Below are 19,774 nucleotides of genomic sequence, written 5' to 3'. Positions count from 1 at the left end.
AATTTATGAAATTATTAATGAGTCATTAAATATTTACTAATATTTCGAAATATAATATTAAACTATGGTAATGGAAAAGGTTCGAGATATATGTGTTTCATTATTTGTTTCGTGGCGGGGGAGGAGACAAAGTTTGTTGGTTGGAGAAGGGCAAAACTGAATACTCGAAATAGATTAGACTCCGCTAAAGTCCTCCAAGGGCCATCTCGGGACGCTAAACCAGTCGACTGTGTAAATCTACAAGCCATATGTAAGAATAGATGGGATTCTCGCCTATTTTATCTTTACCAAATTTGATCCACGCGTCTTAAGTTGGTCGTCATGTGATAAGACACCCAAGTAGCGCGCACTTTGACTGAACCACAGATGGAGATATAGAGCAGTTGCTAAGCAAGCCTCTGAAACATACAGCCATGCCCATGTCAACAAACACAATAAAGTTAGACTAAATTGTCTAGACTATATACCATGGTATCGAATTACCGTGTAAGATCGACATTTACTGCTTGAAAGTTTGTTTGTTTTCATTTCACTAATATCTATAAAATAAGTGAAAAACACAGTGTAGAGTTCAAAGACAAATGAAATTACTTCAAAACAATTTATCGTATTTTATTTGAAGATACAAGTTAACTGTTTCTAATATAGTCAGATGCCTGGAGAAAATTCAAAATATAGCCCGTAGGCTAAGACAAAACAAGCTAATAAAATCCAGACATACTTATGCTGCCTCGCAGTAAATTTGATTTTGGTTACTTTGAGATATAATAAGTGAATATTGCTTTCGTTCATTTCATATGAACTGGTGCTTTGAAGAAACCTGTCGAAACTATAGAAAAACATCGTCAAAATTGAAAACTTAAAGGAGTCATAATTTTGCACAGTAGTCATTGTAAAATCAAATATAATCAAATACTTAATAACCTTTACTTGCTATAGTGCTTTAGCCAGTGAGTTGATCTGAAATCATGTGGTGAAGCTGAAAAAATTACACAGTGTTTGAGACGTAATGGTTATTTCAAATCGACATTTACCGTTGTGTTTCATAACTCCGTTATAGCATGTTGTACTACAAAGCATGGAAGTATTTTGGTACATAGCTACAAACCAATCACTTTCAATCTATTATTTTGTGACACTGTCAAACGGTCTATTAGTAATATAGCTTCAGTAAACAAAAGATGTTATATATATATATATATATATATCTGTATGTATGTATATATGTGTATATATATATATATGTGTGTATATAGATTATGTATGTATATATATATATATATATATTTATAATAATAAATATTAGGGAATAAATCCAAATTTACAGGGAAAAAAATCAGATTTAGGATTAAATCCAATTTTAAAGTAAAATATTATAAAATATTATTAGAGACAAAACCACTATCTTGCAAAACAAACAAGGAAAGACTTAATCAATACATAAAATTTTAATAAATAGTCAAAAAAACAGCCACTACAATCGTTTCTTGTCTTGATCGACAATCTTCAGGGGACTTCCAATCTAAAAAATCAAAATTTTAAAAAATAAAAAAATGTGTAGTGTTGAAGGGAAAGTCGTTTAATTGTGAATGATTGGGTAGAGTTGGTATGTACCCCGGTTGGTGGACTAGCGTTGCTTGGAATTGTGAATGGATTAGTGTGGTAGTGAGGTAGGCATTGAGAATAGTTATGGGTTACTGCAAGTTGTTTGTTAGAGCTGCTAGGGTGAGCTAAAGCTCATAAATGTATATAATTGATTTTTCATGGTAGTTTTTAAAGAATCCATTCATAATAAATTTTTTTAAGTAGCGTTGGTTTGCTACGTGGATATAGTTTTTAGTTCCATTTATTATATTTCTCCATTCATACTATGAATGACGTTTACTTTCTATGGCGCGTATTCTTTTTTTTACATAAGTTATTTCCATGGTAACGTAATTTTTGTTTGGTTTTTTAACGGCTAAGAATCTAATTTCACTTCATAATTTGTAACTGAATTGTAAGTATGTATTTGATTTATCTTATGTCATTGTTATTTTTGATATTCTGGTTAATTACGATGTATTAATGTTGTTTTCATAGGAGTGTTTTATGTATATGAGATTGGTTGTGAGTTTTTAATTGTATAATTAATTTATTTATCTGTATCAGTGTGGGTGTGTAAATATTGTTGTATATATCGAGTTTAGAGAGTATGTATATGCGTATATGTGAGGGAGCATATGTATCTGTTGTGTGTGTGTGTTTTGCGTGTGTGTGTGTTTGTGTGTGAATGTGTATTTGGGTTTGTATTTAGGATTTGGGATGTATGTGTTAATTTGTCTGTGTGGGGAGGGAGTGGATTTTGGATGGTATATTGAGGTTTATAAGTCAGTATAGGTTTGTGTATAAGTCTTGGTCTGTGGTTTACGTGTGTGTATTTGTGTTGTGAATGTTGGTTAGGGGGATTGCTATATAAGTTTTTATAGGGTTTAGCAAAGGGAGATTTTATCGTTATATGCTTTTATGAGTTTTGGTTTATCATGGTTTTTTTAGGTAATTCGTGGTATTTTGTCTATTTTAGGTGTTGGTTATTTTTTTACATTGTTTCATTCATAATTTTTGAGTGGTGTTCGTTTTGCCACGTGAATAACCCGGTGGTGGACTAGCGTTGCTTGGAATTGTGAATGGAATAGTGTAGTAGTGAGGTAGGCATAGAGAATGGGATTGGTTACTGCAAGTTTTTTGTTAGAGCTGCTAAGGTGAGTTAAAGCTCATAAATGTATATAATGTTTTTTGTGGGTGTGTAAGTATTGTTGTATATGTCGAGTTTAGTGAGTATGTATAGGCGTATATGTGAGGGAGTATATGTATCTTTTGTGTGTGAGTGTGTTTGCGTGTGAGTGTGTGTTTGTGTGAATGTGTATATGGTTTGTTATTTAGGTTTTGGGATGTATGTGTTAATTTGTCTGTGTGGGGAGGGAGTGGGTTTTGGGTGTTTATTGGTTTATAAGTTAGTATAGGTATGTGTATAAGTCGTGAGTCTGTGGTTTACGTGTGTGTATTTGTGTGTGAATGTTAGGTTAGGGGGATTACTTTATAGGTTTGTTATAGAGTTTAGCAAAGGGAGATTTTATCGTTATATGTTTTTAAGAGTTTTGTTTTATCATGGTTTTTTTTAGGGAATTCGTGTAATTTGTCTATATTTCGATAGGTTTATATATAGGTTATATATGGATTATATACTTATATTTTTTTCATTTATACTTTAATTATTAAAATTATTATTTTTTTATTTTTTAAAATTTTGATTTTTTTAGATTGGAAGTCCACCTGAAGATTGTCGATCAAGACAAGAAACGATTGTAGTGGCGGTTTTTTTGACTATTTATTAAAATTTTATGTATTGATTAAGTCTTTCCTTGTTTGTTTTGCAAGATAGTGGTTTTGTCTCTAATAATATTTTATATATATATATATATATATATATATATATTATATATAATATTATATATATATGCATTATATATATATATAATGTATGTATATATACATATTATATATATATTATGTATTTATATACATATAAATATTGTGTGTATACATGTGGGGTTTTGAGAAGATAGATTCCTCTTTAAAGAGATATGCTCTGTTCAACTTCCTTTTCTGTATGATACACACACAAACACAGATATATATATACATAAAGTTTTCTTAAGCATTATGTATGTATATATATATATATATATATATATATATATATTGACGAAAAGAGAAATTCCAGCTAAATGTGTAAAGAATAGTATGCATGTAGTTTATAGCAGACAGTCATGCAGGGAGATAGATAGTTCATTAGAATGATAAATAGATTGATGTATAGGTAGAGATATATACTTAGAAATAGAGAAATAGAGGCCGTCAAATAGAAAAACTTAGATACATATTCAACTTACGATGAAAGTAAACAAACTGTATCTTTCCATATACACACACACTCACGCACACACACACACACACACACACACACACACACACACACTCACATATATATATATATATGTATATTACTAGATGAATATATATAGGTAGACAGGCAAATAGATAGAGACGTAGGTATAGGAAACCCAATTATAATTAAATAGATTCTCTCCGCCTTGAATGTTACTGCGTATAACAGGTCTTGACTACAACATTGTTCTACCTCTTGTTGAGTTCTATAATCATTGATTATTTCCCAGATAACGATTTAGGCATTCAAAGGAACAGATCGATAAGTTTACAACCCTTTAATATTACACTTAGTCACGGCAGTTAAGCACGCAAATTTACCGGATTTCTTTTTTTTGTTCATGATTGCACCTTAGTGACTCTTTCTAAAAGTGATGTGTAATTAGCTATAAATACATTTATGGCTGCCTGTCAACATTAAGGATCTTAACCATCAGCACATCAAAGACTGGATATTTCTCACCAAAGGGAGGATATGCTTAACAAAACCTTATAAAAAACATCACTGAAATCAATAAACGAATCCTGAAATCAATTGAGACGTTCACATACTTTGCTTGCATTGTTTCATAGTCATCCACTATTGGCATTAAAACAAAGAACCCTTCATTAAACGCCAGATCATAGTATTAGCCATTAGCATGTAGTAACTGAGAATACAGAAATATCCGGAAGGAAAGAAAATGAAACAAACAAGTGAAAAATTGGCATAGTTGTTAGATAGTCGAATAGTATGCCTCGAGGTATTTGTCCCGTTGCTTTGCGCTCTGAGCTCAATTATTGCCGAGAAAGACTCTTACTGTCAGTATTTCAGTGTCGTTAAAGAAGTGCCAGTCTAAGACGATGGATTGATATAACTATAGCAGTAGTAATCTCAGTCTAATTCCCTGTTTAACAACCTCATATGTGTGTGTGTATGTGTGTGTGTGTGCGTGTTTGTGTGTGTGTGTGTGTGTGTGTGTGTGTGTGCGTTTTAACTGGTTTTTTCTTCCAAGCGGCGACACAGTACTAGTTATCAGTAAGGTGAATTGAAGTTTTGAAGGTGATAAAATAAGTTATTCATATTTCGATGCTTATAACTTCCATTCTGAAAAAGGATGTGAGAGATTTGGTGCTGCGAGCTAGCTATTCTACTCCATACTATGCTTTTATGTTTGTGTGTATGCGTGTGTTAATGTGTGTGTGTGTATGTGTGTGTTGTGTGTGTGCGTATGTTTGTGTCTGTGTGAAGAAGAGTGGTTAGGTTTGACATACGCATGATAGCATTTCTATAATAGTCAGTCCCATGCGTATAGCGCAGTTTTATTTTCAATAGTAAATGATGATGGTTCTTTTATCCTCAGGTTTTAATTTTTTCGTTCCGTGGTGCCAATAGATACATGTATGTCTTAGGTTTGGCATTTCCACCTCTATTTTTTGATGGAAGAAGTATCAGAATAGAGATTTCTGTAATACGGATACGAACTCTCTGATAGTGTTTCAAATGTAGGATTCATCCTACATTGTGTTACATATTTTATTCACACGAAAGACGGCAGGCAAGACGCTCCCATTGCGGTTCAAGCAGTTGGACAACATACATATGACGTTGTATTATGTTGGGAAGTCTCTAGGAAAGAGCTGGAGTATATCAGCCATACATTCAATCTCTCCCTGCGGATAGCTTGGAGAATTGCAGCCGTTTTGTATCAAATTATGGTTGTTTCAAAGAACGCACTTTATTCCAGGTTGAAGAGAGCTTTGATAGGTGATCTGAAGATGTTCTTTCGTTTGCTGAAAGATTTTGGATAACCATTGTTCTTAAAGACTGTTCGGAATTGTTCCTTCCTCGTTGGATTGACTGATTGTCCAATGTAAATTACTCATTACTTGGGCCGTTTTTATTCTGATATGTAGGAATGAATTGTAAATATAGTGCTATTAAATACGCATTTGTCATTTGATTCCAGTGAGGGTGACCTGCTTTGTCTAAGCATATATTAGATCACAGTAAGTTTACTCTACTAAATCGCTTCTCTTAGATAATTTTCCCATGCCTGTATAAAATCTATAAAACTTTCTTACATTACATTAAATCATCGTAATTTTTGCCGTAAGCCAAGCTTCTCATCTTACAGAATCTAATTCTTTCAAATTCCTCCGTCTCTTACTAACCTATAAAGTTTCTCTCCCCAATCTATTGTATGTGTTTTCTTTTCGAATCTACTTATCTTGCTACCTACGTTTATTGCTGGTGGCTTCTCTAGTATTTACTACATTAGTAGATGACGCAGCAATTGCTCCGCTATTATAACAGATTTTATCTACCGTTCATTGGTTTTCAGCAACTGATAGCTTCATTGTAGAATCCTTCTTTAGTCAACCCACTCTTCCCCACCCATATTCCTTTACTTCCCTCTTGTCCATTCCTTACTAATCCACTCTGTTCTCTATAAATATTTATAGTTGTAAAGCATGCTGTGAAATACGCATTTGCAATTTTCTTCTTATGAGGTTGCAATCGCTTCACCTAACCTATCCATAGGATAGGTTAGACGTACACTTACGACACCATGTGACATTATAATATATGTATATGGTTCTGCCATAAGGCATGATGTTCCTGAAACAGCTGTTAAGATTAAAGTATTAGATAACTACTATCATTTAATTTGATGCTTTTTTCTGTACTATGGATACATAAATATACATATTAAGCGTACTTGTGTTTGTTTATCTGTTTTTCTAATTTCATAGCAGTTCAGCGAAGCTCGCCTCTATAGCTAACAATCGGCGAGGCAAGCACTAGTCTTTGGCGAAGAAACTGGATTATAAATACTCATAAATAACTAGTCTATGGATATCTAACAACGCTTATTTCGAGTTTTCCTATCACCATTATATATATATATATATATATATATACATATATATATACATACATACACACACACACACACACACACACACATATATATATATATAATATACAAATATATATATATATATAATATATATATATTATATATATATATATATATATATACATACTGTACACAATAGCAAAATCCCCAGAGAGAGGAAAGTCCTAATGAGATGGCGTACAAAAGTTTCTAATCGCTTAAACAAACAAATTGAAAGCAGTGAAAAGTCCCGCCTGAAAATAAAACTATTGGAAATTGAAAAATGTCTGCAACTCTCCCATGAAAAAGAAAGAGCAGACAAAGAAGCCTGGGCTATAGACAACATAAAATCTAACCCCAGAGCTTTCTACAGGTATGCCAAAGAAACAGCTACGGTGCACTGTAGGATAGGGCCACTCCTGAAAAGGATGGCACACTCACAGGAAATCCAATGAGGGTAAGTGAAATACTAAATGAGCAATTCAAGAGTATTTTCACTCCACCCCTAGGGCATTTTCAAGTCAGCAATCCAACTGACTTCTTTACCACTGCAGATATAAAATCAGAGGCAGCGATGATTGATTACATCAATATAAAGGAAGACGATGTAATAAAGGCTATTGATGAAATGAAAACAAACACAGCTACTGGCCCCGATGGATTCCCAGCAATCCTTCTAAAAGTATGTAAGAGAGTCATAGCAAGACCACTGCAGTTCCTCTTTCAGAACTTCCTTGCAACTGGCAAACTTCCAAGAAAACTGAAAGAAGGTAAAATATGCCCTATTCATAAAGGAGGTAGCAGAGCGGAGGCCAAGAACTACAGACCTATCTCTCTGACCTCACACATCAGCAAGGTCATGGAACGAATAGTCAGAAGGAAACTAATCACCTTCCTTGAAGAAAATGACTTGCTGCCTGACACCCAACATGGTTTCCGACCAGGAAGAAGCTGCTTAACTCAGCTCCTACAACACTATGACTGGGTGCTGAAACGACTGCTCAACCACTCACATGTGGAAGTCATATATCTCGACTTTGCAAAGGCCTTTGATAAAGTCGATCATGGAATGATATGTCACAAACTGCGTGATCTTGGCATAGTTGGAAAATTGGGAGAATATACAAGTGCGCTGAAAAGAATAGCATGCAGTTCAATGCTGAAAAGTTTCAAGCTTTATACTATCAGCATTCAAAACTAAATGCAATACCCAATAAATACGCTGAACCTGGAGGGATTGCAATCCCAGAGGCACACTCAGTGCGAGACCTGGGTATTTACATGAGTGATGATGCAACATTCATGTGCATGTTGCTAAATTGGCAATGAAATGTAGGCGGCTGACCGGATGGATTCTTAGAACCTTTAGAACAAGAGACCAGGAAACCATGATGGTCCTCTGGAGGACACTTGTCCTAAGCCACTTTGACTACTGCTCTCAGCTATGGTCAACATCCAGTGTCAAGTTAATCACAGAACTTGAGGCGATCCAATGCAACTACACGAAGAAGATAGCCTCTATGCAGCATATAAGCTACTGGGAAAGACTCAGAAGATTGAGACTCTATTCCTTAGAGCGTAGGCGAGAAAGATATGCCATAATATACATCTGGAAGATCCTAGAAGGACTTGTCCCAAACTTTGCCAGAACTGTACGCCACTGTATAGTGCCAAGGACTCCAAATTTGCCATCAAGATGTAGGACAATATACTGTGATAGTCTGGGCTTCCGAGGCCAACAGCTCTTCAATATCCTCCCGAAGAACCTAAGAGACCTGCATTGGGTGGATGCAGATGTCTTTAAAATGAAACTGGATCTCTTCTTGTCAGGTGTCCCAGGTGAACCAACTTCACGGCAGGAGGTGCAGATGGCATTTGCTAAAAAGCATTCGTCAAGTAAAATCATGTAGCAACACCAAATGGCGGTGCCCCAGCATGGCCACACCTTGTGAGCTGAAACTAAATAAAATAAAATAAAAATAAAAATAAAATTAAAAAATACATATATATATACACACATATATATATATCCGCACATATATGTATGTATCTATCTTATCTATCAATCCATACATACATACATACATACATACATACATACATACATACATACATACATACATACACACATACGTACGTACGTACGTACGTACATACATATGAATAAATATATCGGTTTTGTGTTTCTACAGGAAATATTTGAGAATGTAGTTCATTGTATGAAAAATAAATGATATTAAGATATTAAAATGTAATAAAAAAAAAAATTCTCACAAAATGAATTATAATTGATAATTTGAAAATTTTAAGAATCTTAGTATAAATGTGATACACGATTAACGAAAGCCAACAAGAGAGATAACAACAAGAATAATAATAGAAATAATAACAATAGAATTACAAGGAGAATAAATGTAACGGCAACAACAACAAAAAAAAAAAATAATAATAATGATAATAATAATAATAATAATAATAATAATAATAATAATAATAATAATAATAATGATAATAATAATAATAATGATAATAATAATGATAATAATAATAATAGTAATAATAATATTAATAATAATATTAATAATAATAATAATACTAATAATAATAATAATATAATAATAATAATAATAATAATAATAATAATAATGATAATGATAATAATCATAATAATAATAATATTAATGATAATAATAATAATAATAATAATAATAATAAAATAATAATAATAATAATAATAATATAATATAATAATAATAATAATAATAATAATAATGATAATAATAATAATAATAAAGATGTTGAAGAACTCAGTCTTTATAGATTTCCTTCAGAAGTTCTAATTGAAAACTATTGATGCAAGCTAAAACAAACACATACAAACGTAACAGGAGTTCGACATTATTATTGTATAGGCTACTTGTTTTGTGATGGTGGCAAAGAACGCGATAATGGTTGTGTTATTTTATTATCATTGTGGATTTATTTCGTGTAAATTGAATTATCAAACAACTTACTTTAACGAACGAGTAAACACCAGTGAAGCGAAACCAGGTGATAAAAAAGCAACACATTAGTATATGGCTGTGTGCGTGTGTGTGAGTGTGTTTGTGTATAATATACATACACATATACAGGTGCGTTTATATATATATTCTATACATATACATATGGAGATGTGCGTGATTGTGTGTATATATACACATACATGTATATATATACGTATCATATACATACACATATGCAGGTGTGCCCACGTATATATATGTATATATATACATTTACAAACGCACACACAAACGCACATACCGGTCCTAATCGAAAACTTGTGAACTTTGATGTGTTATGGTTTTCAGCCTCAGGGGTCAATATAAATGACGGCTATAATAATAATAATAATAATAATATAATAATAATAATAATAATAATAATAATATAATAATAATAATAAAAAAATAATAATAATAATAATAATAATAATAATAATAATAATATAATAATAATAATAATAATAATAATGATAATAATAATAATAATATTAAAGATGTTGAAGAACTCAGTCTTTATAGATTTCCTTCAGAAGTTCTAATTGAAAACTATTGATGCAAGCTAAAACAAACACATACAAACATAACAGGAGTTCGACATTATTATTGTATAGGCTACTTGTTTTGTGATTGTGGCAAAGAACGCGATAATGGTTGTGTTATTTTATTATCATTGTGGATTTATTTCGTGTAAATTGAATTATCAAACAACTTACTTTAACGACCGAGTAAACACCAGTGAAGCGAAACCAGGTGATAAAAAAGCAACACATTAGTATATGGCTGTGTGCGTGTGTGTGAGTGTGTGTGTGTATAATATACATACACATATACAGGTGCGTTTATATATATATTCTATACATATACATATGGAGATGTGCGTGATTGTGTGTATATATACACATACATGTATATATATACGTATCATATACATACACATATGCAGGTGTGCCCGCGTATATATATGTATATATATATACATTTACAAACGCACACACAAACGCACATACCGGTCCTAATCGAAAACTTGTGAACTTTGATGTGTTATGGTTTTCAGCCTCAGGGGTCAATATAAATGACGGCTATAATAATAATAATAATAATAATAATAATAATAATAATAATAATAATAATAATAATAATAATAATAATAATAAAATAATAATAATAATAATAACAACAACAATGAACAAAGAACTACACCCCGTTATTCATGTGTCAAGATTGTATGCAAAAAGAAAGGAAGGAGGACGGTGATTGGTGTCCTGTGAAGGTTGTGTAAGGGAAGAGGAGAATTGTCTGGCTTGGTATGTCAAGGAGAGTAAAGAAGAAATGATTGAAGTAATGAAAATACTGGGAACCTTAAAAAAGAACGAAGCCGTAGATCCAACACAATTAAAGAAAGACCAGAGAGAGGAGATGAAGAAAATTTGGCAGGACAAGAAAATGCACAGTCAGTTCTTGAAGAATAAAGATGAGATTGATTGGAAAAGAACCTGGCAATGGCTGCAGAAAGGGAACTTAAAAGGGCCCACTGAGTCATTGGTGTGCAACCTTCAAGAACAATCTCGAAGAACAAACTTCTGCAAGTATCACATCCCCGAAGCCAGCTGTGGACCCAGTCCTCTCGATGAGGTATCGCACAAGGTGGAGGTTGTCGTGGATAGACCTGATCGTGATTGCGTACTTTTGCGCTTCTCCGACCATGCTACCGACGACAAGCGCCAACCTTTTCGCTAACATCTTGGCCAAAATCCTAAACTCTGTGTTTAGCAGAGTTATGGGCCGAAATTTCTCTATTACTTCCCCATTGACGGTCTCCTTCCTCAGCAGTGTGACCACAACGCTGCTAAGAACACTAGCAATTCTCCCGTTCTGTTGCCAGTTGCAGTAGACGTCTGCCAAGAGGTCGCCAAACAAATATAGCATGAATACATAGGAGTCGTAAGGCAGAACATCAAAACTGAGTGATCTGCGACTAGTGCAATCGCTTATCGCCTTCTGAAATTCAGCGGCTACTTCGGCCTTTGATATAACCTCACATCAGCTGCCTAAAGCCGCAGGAAGCCGTCCAGGTACGAACTACAGTCCAGTACCGTCGTCGACCCATCGCCCCCTCCAAACAGTCGCACAGAGTGCTGCTGAATAGCTGCACACATATGCTCGGAATCACGTTGCACTTTCCCATCCCCATCCATCAAAGACCTGATATCGGTTTTGCTTCCACATCGCGTCTCCACCGTTTGAGCCCATCGGACAGCTTTAGTTCTTTCCTGTTTGAGTGCAGGCGTCTTTGCTCCAACAACCCAACATTCGTGTTTCAAATACATGTTCAAGGATCATTCTCGCCGCTAACACATCGGTCGCAATGCCCTTTTAAATCTTCTCTTCTAATTTGCAAACTAGTTCACACTCTAATCTATTCCTTTCTATTGCTAACTCTTCTGATGGCACATCTGATATTTCAACTTTCACCACACGCCGTTCAAGGTACGCGGGAAGGATATCTTCGTATTTGCAGTGGACCATTGAGTGTTTTGGGGCCAGTGCTTTGTGAGAAGCTCATTTCCACAGAACCATATTGTTTCCCTCGTGTGAGGAAATCAATATAAATCCAAATGCCCTTCAAGCATGGTTCTACTTGGAGGATGTGTGACGCATTGAACATTTTCTTCGTCTTTAGCGACACACATCTGTATAAGATGGTACTTCTCCCCGTCTTCTCCATCAAATCTGAAGGGATAACAAGCGTGGTTTTCCTATCCCTTCTATTGAGGAATTTTTTCTTTTCACTCAGGTACGCATGTTTTTCTTCCTGGGCTATCGGCCAAGATGATACTAACAACAACAACAACAACAACAACAATAATAATGATAATAATAATAATAATAATAGTAATTATCATTATTTAATAACTCTCAACGGCTGGAATATCTACAATTTCCTGTGAGTATTTAAAATTTCCCTCAAATTAAGTCCAGAAACTTACATATCTATAGTTTTCGAACACACAAACGATTAGCTTTAAAAACTTTAATATCTACAATTTTACGTCAAAATTTTATCTTTCGTTTTTCTTTGACTGCTGTGGCTTTTATTGTAACAACACAAATATATGCACGATGGAAAACAAAAACATAGAGAGGTAAGCACCTGCCAATATATATATATATATATATATATATGTAATTATTTTGTCAATCAGTAATTGAAAATAGAACAAGGTGAACTGTTTTTTTTCAAGGCCAAGGTCAGCGCTCTCACTGATCGATAGTAGTAGTAAACACGTTTGGCCTCTGCTGATCCCAAGGATGTGAGGTCGCTTTTGTCTTCTTATCGCTCGGGAATGCCCATTGCGGATCTCTTTACCATCTGCCGAATCTATTTACAGACCTGTGGAATTTAATCGATACACCTATCTGTCTTACTCACACCTACTATTCCCTTAAACACTCACATATTTATGATTATCTCAAGGATAAAACAAAAGTTGAAACTAAACAGCATTCAATAATACCTTTTAATTATAAATGGAAATAATAATAATGATGGTAATAATGGTGATAGTAGTAATAATGATAATAATAATAATTTAGTCAAAAATTATTTCGGATCAGAAAAAATATTAACAATTACAAATATTAACAAATATATCTGTGATGATAATAATATCAGTGATATTATTATCAGTGATAATAATATCACTGATGATGATAATAATAATATCATTGATGATAATAATAATAATGAAAGGAAGCAGTTGGAATCTCCTTATACTCTTATTGATAATACATCTAGTGATGGTGTCACAATACAAACACTGGTAATTGCGCAACCTGATAATCGCTACCTCATACGAGTGACAATGAGAAAACAAAATATTGTGAATAGCGGTACTAGTGAAACTAAAACCCTTGATGGTGACTGTGCTACACCCGGCAGGCTCAGAGATACTGGTCCCACTGCAGCCTGTTATTATCCAGCAAGGGACCAGCACACACGGCGTAGATGGAACAAACAAATCAATGCTGTAGTCATGGAGTGTTAATACTTGAGAGACCCGTAGTCGAAAGTGGTGTTCATCTTAGGAGATAATGACTACGTATGTGAGATCAATGGAGAGGAAGAGGATTGTTTCAATTCACGGAACAGATAACATGTGATCAAGCTAGAGCAATAAGAAAAAAATCGTTGGTTCAGAGAAGAAGAGCTCGAAGATATCAAAAGACGGGTGTTGGAAAACAGCAGCAGAGGAAACGATGAAAATACAGTAATCTCATAGCAGAAAACAGAGGTGAAATCTGTAATAAACCACAGAAAAGGAACAGGGATAGCTTGCTCGGTGAGACACATATAAATGGTTTAGAAGAAGATAATAAAAATAATGGTGGCATGACAGATAGCCAAAAGGCAATCTACGATTGTATAAAGGATAGGCGACAGGAGAACGGTAGCGACATTATTTGCAACCTTAAAAAGTTGGTTGGTAGAAACTGAACCAGGAAACGAAACATGTCAATGCAATTCTGAAATACATCAGAAAAAAATTCTGAAATACATCTGGCAAAAAATGTAGATGTTGCAGTCAAGAAAAAAAAATATAATGGGAGTGACAAAAGAAAAGATCCATGATGGAAAAGAAGAATACAGGCGGGGTTGGATATGCTTTGGAAGGAAATTTCTGCATTTGGCCGAAAAGAAAAGGGGAGCTTAAACGCGAGCAAAGTATAATATTGAAAGAAAGGGCCTGAAAGTGGTAATGGAGGAACTGAAGCAGTGCCTCGTTGTAAAAAAAACAAAGATGGTTAGATACACCAACGAATGAACGGTGACTTGCAGAACAGGTTATTCAGAGTTGATCAGAAGAGATTCTACAAAGAAATAAATGGAGATTGTATAGATGAAAAGTTGATAACAGATAACATTGAAAGTTAAAGGAGTGGCATCTAGAGCAAAAACGAGGAGCACAAGAAGAACATTGAATGGTTGCAAGAACTGAAACAAACAGTAATATGTCCTACACAGGCAGAATTAGTAATTTAAGTTAGGGAAATGAAGGAAATCAGTAAACAAATGGGCAACTGGAAGGCTCCGAGACTAGATGGAGTTCAAGGCTGCTGGATCAAAAGATTTGGTGAATGTCATGCACGAATAGTTGCCCAATTCAACACCTTGTTAAAGGCAGACCAAGTAACACTAGAGTGGTTGACAATGGTAAGGAAAGTGCTGTGCTTGAAAAATATCGAAGAAGGAAATACGTTAGACAATTAGAGGCCGATATCCTGTTTTCCACCTATGTGGAAATTAACTGGAATAGTCGCAGAGTCAATGTACAGACATCTGGAAGAAAATGGAATCCTGTCACATGAGCAGCAGGGTTTCAGGCGTAAGTGTAGAGGTACCAAGGATCAACTCCTGGTAGACAAAACTGTACTTAGAAATGAAAACGAAATTAGCCATGTCATGGATTGATTATCGTAAGGCGTACGATATGATCCCACAGTTCTGGATTATGGAATGTATGAAACTATTTGCTGTTGCATCGAATGGTGAGCGATTGCTTGCAGAAAGTATGGCGAAATGGAGGACGGAACTGACTGCATATGGAAGAAGTTTAGGGCCAATAGAAATCAGAAGAGGCATCTTCCAAGGAGGCTGCCTACCCCCGCTGTTCTTTGTATTGTGTCTGATACCACTAACACTGATACTGAGGAAAGCAAAGGCTGGGTTTGTATTCAAAAGCCACCAACAAAAAGTCAACCACTTGTTATTCATGGATAACCTCAAACTTTATGGTAAAGATGGATCCCAAGTCAGTTCCCTCGTTTATACGGTGTATACTTTCAGGGCTGATATCAGAATGGATTTCTGACTGAAAAAGTGTGGCGTTGAAAAGAGGCAAAATCAAATGTATAGACGAGCTAACGATACCGTCGGGGAAGGTTGTGAAGCAGATAGAAGGGACGGGCCATAAGTACCTGAGGATAATGGAAATGGATAAATTGATGGAGAAAGAAATGACAGAAAAAAAATTAAGGTGGAGCACTGGCGCAGAATGAGATTGATCTTTAAGTCGAAATTAAGCGGACGGAATAAAGATTGAAGTTATCAGAACCTGGGCAGTTTAACCCCTTAGATATGGAGCAAGGATAATCGTATGACCTGTAGACGAAGTAAACAGCATAGACAGACATAACCAGAAGTTACTTACTAGATATGAGGTACACCACCCAAAACGTGACACAGACAGATTGTATGCACCAAGAAAATGAATGGGAAGAGGACTGATTGGATGCGAACACAACATTGGAGCAGAATAAGACAATATAGCACGGTATGTAAAAATGTCACAGAACCACTATTATTGGAAGTAAGAAGGTCAGGCTTGTGAAGGTTGAAATATTGCAAAGATAGAGCACTGTACAAGGACTTGAGAATGAAAGAAACTGAAAATAGGTGGATGAAGAAAAGAATTCATGGTCAATTTTACAGGAATGTTGAAGATAAGACAAACAGAGAAAAAGGATGTGTATGGATGATTAAAAGTGATTGAAAACTGGAATGGAGGCTCTAATCTTTGCTGCCCAAGAGCAAGCACAAAGAACGTATTACATCAAATACAGAATAGACAACCCATCAAAAAGTGATAAGTGAAGAATTTGTGTACAAAATTGTGAAACCGTATGGCATATCAATGTACCCCACTAGAATGTATGCCCAGAAAGAATATAAGATACGTTATGACAATATAACAAGGGTTGTCCATTAGACACCTTGCCAAAAGTATAGACTTAACAGAGCAAAAATTTGATACGAACGTAAACACGAAGGCATCATCGAAAATTATAATGCAAATATCCTAGGGGGACCATGAAATAGAGATATGAATCCAGACAAAGTGTCAATTGAGAAAGAAAGCAAACGATGCTGGATAATAGATATAGCATGCCCAGCTGACAACAACATATGCGATAAGGAAGAAAAAAAAAGTCGATAGATATGACAGGTTACCTTGGGAGATTAAGCAGTTGCGGTCGCTGATAAAGGTGGTAGTAGTACCAATAATTGTCGGAGCCCTGGGAACAATGAGTAAAGTTTTGAGAAGTACATGGAACAAATAGGGCTGCAATAAGAGTGGATCACTTGCACAACAGCTTGGAACCGCTCGAATACTCCGGATGGTGCTCGAAAAATAAGGGGTGTTACTTTTGTTCACTGCTAGTGAACAGCCGACACCGTAGCACATCTCTAGCGTTAGAAGCTGTGCAGAGACTATAAATAATAATAATAATCGATTCTTTATTGGCCACAAGGGCCGAACGCACAACAAATAGGACAATTCAAAACTGGGCACACGTGGGGTATAACAAAAATCGAGTAAACAATAAAATAACAATGACTGTTAACAATACAATCAAACAATAAAATTCCCCAAAATTGGGGAGGTATAATAGAGGTCCTTATTGTGACTTGACAAACAGTATAAATCCCCGGTAGACACAATATCTTCATTCAACAACCTCACGATATTGTATACAATGCGACGTCTATAATAATAATAATAATAATAATAATAATAATAATAATAATAATAATAATAGTAGTAGTAGTAGTAGTAGTAATAATAATAATAATAATAATAGTAGTAGTAGTAGTAGTAGTAGTAGTAGTAGTAGTAGTAATAATAATAATAATAATAATAATAACTATAATAACAATAATAATAAATATAATAATGGCAATCCTTTCTACTATAGACACAAGTTGTGAAATGTTCTGGGAAGGAGCTTTCCGATTGCACCACCACGACTATCGCCACCGTTGCCGCCGCCGACACCACTCCCACCACCGCCGCCACCACCACAACCACCACTAACACAACCACCACCACCACCACAACTACCCCACCACCACCACAACTACCGCACCACCACCACCACCACCACTACCACTGCCGCCGCCGCCGTCGCTATTATTCACATCATCATTGTCATCATTATCATCGTATCGGAATCTAATATATTTTTTCCATACTGTGTTTGAAACTATTTGAATAAACAAAATATAAAAAATACAGTTATAGGATCGCATGTCATTACATATGTTTACTTTACAAATGCACGCACACGACTCACACATGCACGCTATTTGTCTAGCTCTTATATATGTATATTTGTATGTATGTGTGTATGTATGTATGCATGTATGTATGTATGCATGCATGTATGTATGTATGTATGTATGTATGTATGTATGTATGTAGTATGTATGTATGTATGTATGTATGTATGTGTGCATGCGTGTATATGTGTATGGGTGTGTATATATACATACATACATACACATATATATATATATATTATATATATATATATATATATATATGTATATACATACATACATACCTATATATACATAATTGCCGTAGGGAGTTTGTCTCCCTTGTCAGTCGTTAGATAAGTGCTCGCAAGCGACCAAGAGTTGTTTTGACTCTTATTTCTAGCAATATTGGTGCTGACTAGCACCCTCAGCCAATTTAGTGACGACTCTACTTGTGCCTTCCGGTTAATAACTGCGAATACTCACCTTAAAAATTTAAACACACACACACATAGACGCAGGCGTGTGACTGTGTGGTAAGAAGCTTACTTCTCAACCACATTATATAGATATATATAGATATATTTATATGTGTGTGTGTGTATATATATATATATCTATCTATATATATATACTCTTTACTCTTTACTCTTTTACTTGTTTCAGTCATTTGACTGCGGCCATGCTGGAGCACCGCCTTTAGTCGAGCAAATCGACCCCGGGACTTATTCTTTGTAAGCCCAGTACTTATTCTATCAGTCTCTTTTGCCGAACCGCTAAGTGACGGGGACGTAAACACACCAGCATCGGCTGTCAAGCAATGCTAGGGGGACAAACGCAGACACACAAACACACACATACATATATATATATATACATATATACGACAGGCTTCTTTCAGTTTCCGTCTACCATATCCACTCACAAGGCATTGGTTGGCCCGGGGCTATAGCAGATGACACTTGCCCAAGATGCCACGCAGTGGGACTGAACCCGGAACCATGTGGTTGGTTAGCAAGCTACTTACCACACAGCCACTCCTGCGCCTATTATATATATACATCAATATATATATATAAAATGAATAAAAGAACGGAGTCGAACGAGGATTTTAACACAATTCCGAATTATCAATACTAGGATAATTCATTCACCTACTTATATATGTGTATATATATATATATATATATATATATATATATATACTCATTATCTTTTATTAAACTTTTAATACTCTTGATATATATTTAAAATAATATAAATTAATTAATTTTATGTATTGGCTTATGTTTTTCATTGTTTGATTTGCCTAATAGTGGTTTTATCTATAATTAATATAATATAATATAATATATATATATATATATATATATATATATATATATATATATATATACATATATATACATATACATATATATATACATATATATATTACATATATATATGTATGTATGTATGCCTGTATGTATATAGAGAGAATTTACAAAAAAGAACAGACAAAAACAGGTGTGTAAAGAAAAACAGATGTATTAGTTTACCGCTCGGGAAGTGAGAAATTCTTTTATGTTTCGAGCCTACGCTCTTCGACAGAAAGGAAAACAGAAATAAACAGGGAGCAAAAATAGAAAAAGGTATAGTGGCTAGCGATCTATGTAGGAATATATATGTATATACATATACAAAATAAGAAAATGGAGAAATGCATCTAAATCAAATATCAATTACCAGATAATACTCAATCACATACTTTATTAAAC

The 19,774-nt window shown here is 34.5% G+C and overlaps 1 long non-coding RNA gene across 1 annotated transcript in view; it reads right to left on the bottom strand.

Annotated features, from left to right (window-relative positions):
• The window catches only part of LOC118763408, a 31,066-nt gene extending 11,990 nt beyond the window's left edge, over positions 1-19,076 (bottom strand). The window contains exons 1-2 of the long non-coding RNA XR_004999161.1: positions 19,038-19,076; positions 13,330-13,333 (exon numbers count right to left, since the gene is read on the bottom strand). This is a non-coding gene — a long non-coding RNA (uncharacterized LOC118763408). The remainder of the gene's footprint in view (positions 1-13,329; positions 13,334-19,037) is intronic.
• Positions 19,077-19,774: the final 698 nt, after the last annotated feature.

Source organism: Octopus sinensis, linkage group LG5 (genome assembly GCF_006345805.1).
Source record: "Octopus sinensis linkage group LG5, ASM634580v1, whole genome shotgun sequence".
NCBI lineage: Eukaryota > Metazoa > Mollusca > Cephalopoda > Octopoda > Octopodidae > Octopus > Octopus sinensis.
The sequence above is the reverse complement of the archived record's forward strand: the minus strand, read 5'-3'. Positions and strand labels throughout refer to the sequence as shown.